The following is a 9,395-nucleotide window of genomic DNA, read 5'->3' as shown; positions in this document are numbered from 1 at the left end:
GGGGGGGGGGCGTCCGGTTGTGGGGCCTGAACTCTAGGCCTGGGCGCTGTCCCTCAGCTCTTCAGCTCAAGGCTAGCGCTCTACCACTTGAGCCACAGCGCCACTTGTTTATATGGTACTGAGGACTTGAACCCAGGGCCTCAGGCATGCAAGGCAAGCGCTCTACCACTGAGCCACCTTCCCAGCCCCTCTGTAAAATTCTTATCTTCAATTAACCACAAAAAGCCAGACGTGCGTGTGGCTCAAGTGGAAGAGTGCTAGCCTTGAGCACAAAGGCTCAGGGGCAGCGCCCAGGCCTGGAGTGCAGGCCCCAGGACTGGCAAATAAATAAATATCAAACTGTTCATAGGAAGAAAGTTGTGATATAGAAAAAGAATTAGCAGCTTCAGCAGCAAAAGCTTTCCTGGCAAGAGTGTTGTGGTTGTGTTGCTCAGATCTCTTTGGAGATCTCTGGAGAAGATAGGGTATTGTGATACCTGCTTTCTTCCTCCAGGGTGGTTGCAACGTACAGGTCGCATAAGCTGGAAATCTGCAGTGTATACTCAGCAAAGAAGGACAGTAAAGGCAGGTAACATGACAGGTGCTTGAGAGGAGTTTTTGGTTTTGTTTTGCTGAGAAACGTTATTAATTCCTGACGTGGGTGCATAAACTATCTGGAGCAGGATAAAGGCCAGGTGCCCCAGACCCCTCCAGTTTTTCCCTGTGTCCTTTGGCCTGCTCCATCCTCTCCTGGGGTCACTCTGGAGCCATTCTGGACCAGACCTCATGCTTCAATGACTCATTGTAACAAGGCCCCACCTGACTGGAGACAATGGACTCTCTCTGACGTCACATCTGATCCCCTCTGAGCACACCTTTGGCTGTGGGACTATTTTAGCCCTGGGTACGTTCTTACAACCTACCTGCCCCCAATGCTCAGCCCTGTTTCACTTAAGGCAACTGTCTATCACCTGCCTAATCCCCAAAGAGCCAAAACAAATGGCTGAAGATGTGCTTCCTGTGGTAGCCATATAATAAATCTTTTTCTGCCCTTAAGAAAAAAAAAAAAAGAAGAAGAAGAAGCTGGGCACTGCTTCATGTTTGCAATCCTAGCTACTCAGGAGGCTGAGATCTGAGGATTATGGTTCAAAGCCAGTCCAGGCAGAAAAGTCCTTGAGACTCTTTCTTCTTTTTTAATAAGTTTTTTTATTGTGAAAATACTGTTCAGAGGGGTTGCAGTTACATGAGCAAGGTAATGAGTACATTTCTTTTTTTTTTTCTTCTTCTTTTTTTTGGGTCCAGTTGTGGGGCCTGAACTCTGGGCCTGGGCGCTGTCCCTCAGCTCTTCAGCTCAAGGCTAGCTAGCGCTCTACCACTTGAGCCACAGTGCCACTTCCGGCTTTTTTCTTTTTGCTTATGTGGTGCTGAGGAATCGAACCCAGGGCCTTGAGCAAAAGAGCTCAGGGACAGCAGCTGGGCCCTGGAGTTCAAGCCCCACAACTGACAAAAAGAATGGGGAGGGAGCCAGGCGCCGGTGGCTCACGTTTGTAATCCTAACTACTCAGGAGGCTGAGAATCTGAGGATGGAGGTTCAAAGCCAGCCCAGGCAGGAAAGTTTGTGAGATTGTTATTTCCAATTAACCATCAGAAAACCAGAAGCGGCACTGTGGCTTAAAGTGGTAGAGCGCCTCACCTTGAGCTAAAGAGCTGAGGGACAGCGCCCAGGCCCAGAGTTCAAGCCCCACGACAGACATGAAAAGAAAAAAAAAAAGAGGAAGAGGAGACAGACTTTTGGTATCTGAGGTATTTGCAAGTAACCAGGGTCAGTCCACAGCGCTGGTAGATTATGACCTGTGCCCACGTGGTCTTGCCCACCTGGAGGAGAGAACGTCTGTGATCTGGATCACAGAGCAGGCCTTTTCCATTCCCTGAGAGGAGCCATCTTGGCATGGGATTCTTAGACTTTTTTTTTTTTTGTCTGCCAGGGAACCTGAACTCTGGGCCTGGGCACTGTCCCTGATCTCTTCAGCTCAAGGTGAGCGCTCTACTACTTGAGCTACAGCGCCACTTCCGGTTTTCTGGTGGTTTACTGGAGATAGGAGTCTCACGGTCTCTCCTGCCCGGTCTGGCTTTGAACCTCGATCCTCAGATCTCAGCCTCCTGAATAGCTAGGATTACAGGCGTGAGCCACCAGCGCCCGGCCACTTCCAGCCTTTTCTGTTCATGTGGTGCTACGGAATGGAACGGAGGGCCTCATGTGTGCGAGGCAGGGACTCTACTGCTGAGCCACCTTCCGGGGCCCTCTTAGCCATCTTTCCTTCCGACTAGAAGAGATCAACCAGTCTCCCAGTGCCCTGTTGCTTTTCCCACTCAGGCAAACGATGCTGCAGACCAGTGACCACCTGGCTGCAGAGGAGGGGAAACCCCAGTGCCTATCCCTAGGGAGACAGAGGCCCCAGGAGACAGGGCTGGCTGAGACGCCTGGGCTTGCCCCTGTGATCCTTGGCCTGAGCAGTGAGGAGCAGGTCTCAGGAGCTTGGAGCCAGGGGGCCTAGGAGGAGGGGGTTCCAGTCCCAGCTGCCTAGCTGTGGGCACTAACAGGCCAGGCCAGGGCGGCAGAGATTGGGGATGGAGGAGGGGGGGGGCACCACCACCTGCTTTTCCTTGTTTTGTTTTCAGGGCACTAATTACTGCACTGAGCTTGGAGCTGCCTAATGAGGCCATTTGGATTTCCTGTTGTTCTGGGCTTCCCAAGACCCTTAAAGGGACAGTATTACCCTAGGAGTCTGCGCTGGTGGGACAGCAGGTGCGCCAGTGGGGTGAGCACAGAGGGTGAGCTCTGCGCTCTGCTGCAGGCCAGGGGTAGAAGTGAGCAAGGGGCTGGGCGCGCCGCCCGTGCCCGCTCGCTGCAGGAGCACCCTCTCAGAAGCGCCTTCTCCAGAAACCTGAGCTTCAGACCCTGGCCCCGGGCACGGGGTAGGGAGCAGGATGCAGGGACGCCAGGGCTGAGGAGGAAAGGCAGCTGATGTCACCAGTGCCCGGACTGTGAGAACCAGCGCAGCACCAGGCAGGAGGGAAGCATGACGTCCTTCCCCTCCCCCACCCCCACCCTGGAAAATAAACACTTGTTGTCTAAGTAGTCAGAGCCACTTCTGAAAGGGCCAGTCTGGGGGGGGGGGGGCGGTGGGCGGCCAAGAGGCCCAGAAACAGACCTGACACACATCCCTCTTTCTGCACCTTTGAGTTCCTCTTAGGCCCCCAGCAGCCTGAGCATGGCTGCAGACACCAGGCGCCCGACTTACAGGGCAGGTGACGGGCATCGTCTGCCTGCCTTCAAATCTGAAACCTAGCTACTCAGGAGGCTGAGCTCTGAGGATCATGATTCAGCCTGGGAAGGAAAGTCCGAGAGATTCGTCTCCAAATAACCACCAAGAAGCTGGAAGTATGGTTCAGAGTGGGAGAGCGCTAGCTTAAGTGGAAAAGCTCAGGGCCGGCATCCAAGCTCTGAGTTCAAGCCCCAGGAGTAGCACTGGGAAAACAAAACTCTGAAGCACAATCAGGACATGTCCCAAGTGCCCCTTGGGTTATTAATGCCCAGGCTGTGGGTCCCTTGGGTCCCTAGGAGGCCTGGTCTGCAGCACCCTCCCCCACAGACAGGGTGACGACATTGTTGTTCTTATACGTCGCGCTTCCGCCTGGGGTTCCGGCTGTGCTAAATGGTGGGAATGAGGGTCCGCAGGACAAAGCTAGCCTGGTTCCCGCAGCCACCTCAGAATGGACGGAATCCCCATTGTGTACGGGCGCCCCGCGCCTGCCCTCCCTTACCCTCACCGGACGTGCCAACAAACAGCTCATTGAGTCCTGGGAGGGGCCCTGGAGACAACAATGTCCCCCAGCGGGCCAGGGTAGTGAGCTCAGCTGGGGGTGGGAGCTGCCACGGAGGCTGGAGGGCCGATGATCTCAGCCGAGGGAGGGCTGGCCTCTGCGACAGGCTGACCTGAGCCTGGCCTCCTCCACGAGGCCGAGGAGGGCTGGCCCAGTGGCCTCACCCTGTGGTCACTCTGGGAACCGATCATGACTTCTCACCCTTAAAGTGCACCTGCCCTGGCCGCCAGGGAGACGCAGCAGCAAGCGGGCTGCTCGCATCTAGCAGAACCATTTCTGGGCCCAGGGACAGGGCTTGTTTTTTCTAGCTGAGCCACCTAGAGGGTTAGACTACACAGCCCTACGGACCAGCGGTCCACACTGGCCACGGCAGGACTTACACACCGCCAAGAGCTGGACACACTTTTAGGACCAGAGCGTGAGGCAGCCTGGGGAGGAGAGGAGGTATTCAAGCCCTTAGCTATAAAGAATAAAATGGCGGTCTGCATGTTCTCCATGGTTCACCTTGTCGTAAATTTCTAGATATAGGACCCCGGTCATTACCCCCAAGATGTTTTCTGGACTCCTTTTATGGGTGCCTGGGCTGATCCAACGCTTTTCCCTCTGTTAGGCACGTCTAGCTGCCAGGTGGGGGGCTTGGGGGCTCGAGGTCTGAGGTCAACAGGAGGAAGGGGACAGGCGGGCCAGGAGAGCAGCAAGGGTCAGAGCTAGAGAAGGGTGGCACCAGACCCCACGTGCAGGGGTCTCTCTGCAAGGTACGCAGTAAGGGCAAGGAACAGCTGCTACCAAGGAAAGAATAGGCCTGTCCCGGCCTGTGGTCGGGGCTCCGGGGTTCCCAGGTGCCACCCACACCGCATGTGGAAGCTACAACCTCCATCCTAACACAGAAAGGCCCGAGGGCCTTCCCTGCATCTCTCTGCCCCACACTAACCTCGGTGCCGTTTCTAGGTGGTGGCTACACGGGGTCCTCTGTTCAAGTTCCCAGGGGTCACCTCGGCTGAGCGTGAATTCAGCTGTCATCACGCCCTGTGTCAAGCTCACCTCCAGCCTCAGCACGCAGTCTCCGCACTCCACCTGTGGCCATTGCGGAGTCTCTGATTATGCACTGGTAGTTGTTGATTTACTTATTTATAGGCAGTACTCAGGACCTTCTGCTGCCAAGCAGGTGCTCTATCACTCAAGTCACGCCCCAACCAGTCCTGACTATTTACTATTACTCTGGAATTCTCTCTAAGCTCCCAGACCATACCCAGCCTGGCCCTTGGCTGCAGTGTGAGTAGCTGGACAGCTCCAGAGGGCTGGGTTTTTTCACGGAGCCTCGAGAATCAGAGCTGGACAGGCAACGGGACATCGGCTGGCTTGCCGTGTCCTAAACTTCTTGGGACTAAGGAGGGGACCTAGTTCCTGGCATCTCCGGATCTCTCTGGACTTTTTTTTTTTTTCCCTGGGATCAGGTTAGAAGCCAGGAAAATTCTCCTAGCCAGAGGTTCTCGGATAATCTGGGGCAAGTCAAGTTATTCATTAGCAATCATCAGCAAGCAATTCTCTTCGATTGCAGGGGAGAGTTCAGCCTGGATTAAAGACTGGGACACACAGCGTAGACACATTGTCACAGGAAGTTCTCCCATATGTCTAACCTAAATCCTTCCTGCCACCATTGAAGCCCATTTCCTCTTATTCTGACCATGTTGGGAGAAGGAGGCGGCCGGTCACCATCCTCAGCTCGAGACCCATCACCTACTTGACCACGGCAGTCCGAGTCCTCCCTAACCTCCTCCGGGGAACATGACCTGCCTGCTTAGGCAGCTGTTCAGACTTGGCACCTGTCCCTAGTTCCTCTCCTGGGGTTCTTTCTCTGTGTATGAGAATATTTGAAGCCACGCTTCCTGGTTTAGGACTAGCCCTTCCTTCCAGGGGACTGCAGGGGACCAGGGCCATCACTGTGAGTAAGGCCTGCTGCCCGAGACAGCCCCCACCTCTCTCCATGACCTCAAGTCCTGGGTGGCTGATGGGAACAGAGATCAGAGGTTATGTGGGTGGGGTTCCTTTGAGAAAATGCGTTGTCCCTCGGCGGGAGAAGGTGGGAGGCACACAAGGACCTAGGAACTGCAAGGGGTAGAGGTGCTGACGGGCCTGAACTCTGAGGGAAGACAAGAGGCAGAAGAGGGAGGAGTAGGACTGAGGAAGAAGGGGGGGCCAGGGGCGGCTTCCCACCTAGCAAAGGTCACAGAAAAGAGAGGTGATAGGGACTGGCGACCTGCAGTGCCGCAAGGGGTCATGGGAGAGGGCACACGGTCAGCCTGGCCGGGTCAGGGGGTCAGCAGGTGAAGAAAGTTCTCTAGGGAAGAGAGACCTCAGGATGGGGAAGCCTGTCCAGGAGGGTGGCTAACACGTGGCTTCCCGGTTGGCTTCTGCTCTCCGCTTACCTCCCTGTCCTTCAGCACAACTTGCCTTTTGACTCAATAACTTCCATGGACCTCTTTCTCGCTGCCCTCAGTTCTGCCATCCAGTACGATCCCTTCTAGAATCCCCCAGCCCCGAGGGACCCACGTCAGGAGATAAGAGCAGGATGGGGGTGGGCTTCCTTGCCTAGAGGGTCTCTATGCAGAGGTCGGACTGAAACTTTCCTTCCTCCTCCTCGTTCTCCTGCTCACTGGCTGGGACGGAGACAGGAAGGAGGTGGGGAATGGGAAGCCAGGGGCTCTGGGAAAGTTGCTGGGGAGTCTGTCCTAAATCCCAGCCTTCCTCCTGGCTGGAAATACCCGGGCGCTGTGTGGCTCCTGGCCCTGGCTTTCCAGGCATCCCCTGAACTTGGCAGATGCAGCTCGAGGCAGCTGCCCGCTCACCATCCTCGGAGGGAGCACTTGCGTTAGACTTATCTCAGCTTCTGCAGCTGCCAGGTCCACCTCTCTCACCTTCTCTCCTCCTGACCAGCCCCGGGGAGGCCTCGAAAGAGCCTCCTACCTCCTGCCATAAACAGAGAAGAAGCAGAAGCAGTAGAAGCAGCAGCAGCTGCTGCTTCCTGGTCTTCCTGTTCTCTCCTGGGCTCACCGTCTCTGAAGGCCACAGCTGTCCTTTTGAGGATAGGGCCCAGCCTACAGCACTAACTCCAGCAACTCCAGCCCCAGCACATCTGCATTGGGTCCTTTGGGAAGGCCAGCAGCAGGAGATAGCATGGAACTCAGGCTACTGGGACCCAGGGAGAGGGCAGGGTGTTGCTCTCAACAGAGACCAGGACAGGGCTTCATCCTATGCCCAATGATCCTATCTTGTGTGTGTGTGTGTGTGTGTGTGTGCGCACGTGTGCATGCGGTGGGACTGGAACTCTGTATCTGGTTCCTGAGTTGTTTGTTTTGTTTTGCTTTGCTTTGCTCAATGATAACACTCTACCACTTGAGGCACAGTTTCATTTCCAGTTTTCTGGTGGTTCAATGGAGACTAGAGTCCCATGCACTTTCCTGCCCGGGCTGACTTTGAGCCCTAATCTTCAGATCTTAGCCTCCAGAGTAGCTGGGATTACAGGCCTGAGAATCTGGCTGGTCCTATCCTTTGACTTGTTTTGGGTGTCAGTCTCAAGGCATCAACTAGTGGAAAGTCCAGCCCAGTAGTGTGTCCTCTTGGGTGACAAGGGGAAGAGCTGAGCCCTGCTGAGCTGTCAGCAACCACAATAATCAGGACAACTCAGAAGAGAGTCCTTCCTCCTCCTCAGCTTCCCACAGGCCGATGCTCTGAAATACCACCCTGCTGCAGGAGAGTCCCAACTTAAGACTTACCCTTGGTGGGAGGGCTGAAGCATGAGCGGCTGATTCATCCCAACACATTTTCAAACCGAGTCTCAAAACTCTGGTTTTCTCCTTCCAGCCAGAAACTTTGCTACAAAAGGCCCTCACACAATTCACTTTTTTTTTTTTTTGAACTCTGGGCCTGGGCGCTGTCCCTCAGCTCTTCAGCTCAAGGCTAGCGCTCTACCACTTGAGCCACAGCGCCACTCCCGGCTTTTTTTCTTTTTGCTTATGTGGTGCTGAGGAATCGAACCCAGGGCCTCAGGCATGCAAGGAAAGCGCTGTACCACTGAGCCACCTTCCCAGCCGCCCCCACAAGCACACATTCTGACAGAGCTCCTCAGTCACCTCTCAGGTGGCTGCCCCTGCCCCCCTGGCACACAGGAGAAAACTGTCACGTTGGGGGAAAGTTACAAGTCCAAGGCCACGTGACCAGGTCTGGTGGAGAACCAGGTGTGCATCATGTTCATTCACCAGACAGACAGCGAGGGTGTGAGAGGCCTCCCCAGTGCCCCCGTTCCGTCCTCTTCACTAAGATTCCATAGAGCTAAGGGTCCTTGTGCCGTACCCTGTGTTTCTCCCTTCCTTATCATAGGGCCCTCACTTTTTTTTTTCTTTTGCAGGAGTAGGGGCTTGAACTCAGGGCCTGGGTGCTATCCCTGACCTTCCTTTTGCTCCAGGCTAGCACTCTACGACTTGAGCCACAGCCACAACTCTAGCCTCAGATCTCAGCCTCCTGAGTGAGTAGGATGACAGGTGTGAGCCACTGACACTCGCTCATGTGTGTGACTCACACCTGTCATCCTACTCACTCAGGAGGCTGAGATCTGAGGATCACTGTTCGCAGCCAGCCCAAGCATGAAGTCCTGGAGACTCTTATCTTCAATAAACTACTTTGAAAAAGCAGGAAGTGGCACTGTGGCTCAAGAGGTAAAGTGCTAGCCTTGAGCACAAAGAGGCTCAGGGACAGCGCCTAGGCCCTGAGTTCAAGCCCCAGGACTGAGGGGAAAAAATTAGGATTTTTTAGTGCTTGCACTGAGACTTGAAACTCAGGGCCTAGGCAGTGTCCTTGAGCTTTTTTCTCTCAGGGCTGGTGCTCTACTACTTGAGCCACAGCTCTGTTTCTGATTTTCTGCTGGCTAGTTGAGGATACAGGTTCTCACCAGCCCAGGCTGGCTTTGAACCGCGATCCTCAGATCTCAGCCTCCTGAGTAGCTGGGGTCACAGGCGCAGCCACCTGCGCTGGCCTTCTGCGCCCTGTTCCTCCCATGCAGTTCCTGGGCAAAGCCAGGGACCGGTTCATCATCATCCTCTTCCACTGTAGGGATCTGCTGTGGCCTGCAGGGGGGACCTGGAACGGGCCCGGAGAGCGGGGTGCACCGGGCGCCGCGGGAAGCCCAGCCGCTCACCGCTGGCGCCCCTCGAGGGGAGGGCCGGCCGGGGTGGGGGTGGGGGGCAGAGGTTCTGCGGCGGCATCTGTCCCGGGCGGGCGGGCGGGAAGCTGCTGCATTAAATTGTAAAATCGATTTATTGACCGGCAGGTGCGAGCGGCGGCAGATGGAGAGTAGCGCTGGCGGGGCGCATCTGCGGGGGGGGGGGCGGCGGCATCGATCCCGGCCCCCTCGGAACCCCTGCGTCCCGCAGGCCTTTCGGCCGGTTCCCTCCCTGCCGGTGGGGCTAAGGTCCGAGAGACGGCGGCGCCGGGATGGCTGGGGGCGGGAGTGGGGGGGAGAGGTCGGGCGGCTCCTT

At 55.8% G+C, this 9,395-nt stretch overlaps 1 protein-coding gene across 1 annotated transcript in view; it reads left to right on the top strand.

The window, feature by feature from the left end:
• The window catches only part of Dll4 (delta-like 4 (Drosophila)), a 24,455-nt gene that overhangs the window by 1,181 nt on the left and 13,879 nt on the right, over positions 1–9,395 (top strand). The window lies entirely within an intron of this gene.

The sequence above is a fragment of the Dipodomys ordii genome, unplaced genomic scaffold (assembly GCF_000151885.1).
Source record: "Dipodomys ordii isolate 6190 unplaced genomic scaffold, Dord_2.0 Scaffold11, whole genome shotgun sequence".
Classification (NCBI taxonomy): domain Eukaryota; kingdom Metazoa; phylum Chordata; class Mammalia; order Rodentia; family Heteromyidae; genus Dipodomys; species Dipodomys ordii.
The sequence above is the reverse complement of the archived record's forward strand: the minus strand, read 5'-3'. Positions and strand labels throughout refer to the sequence as shown.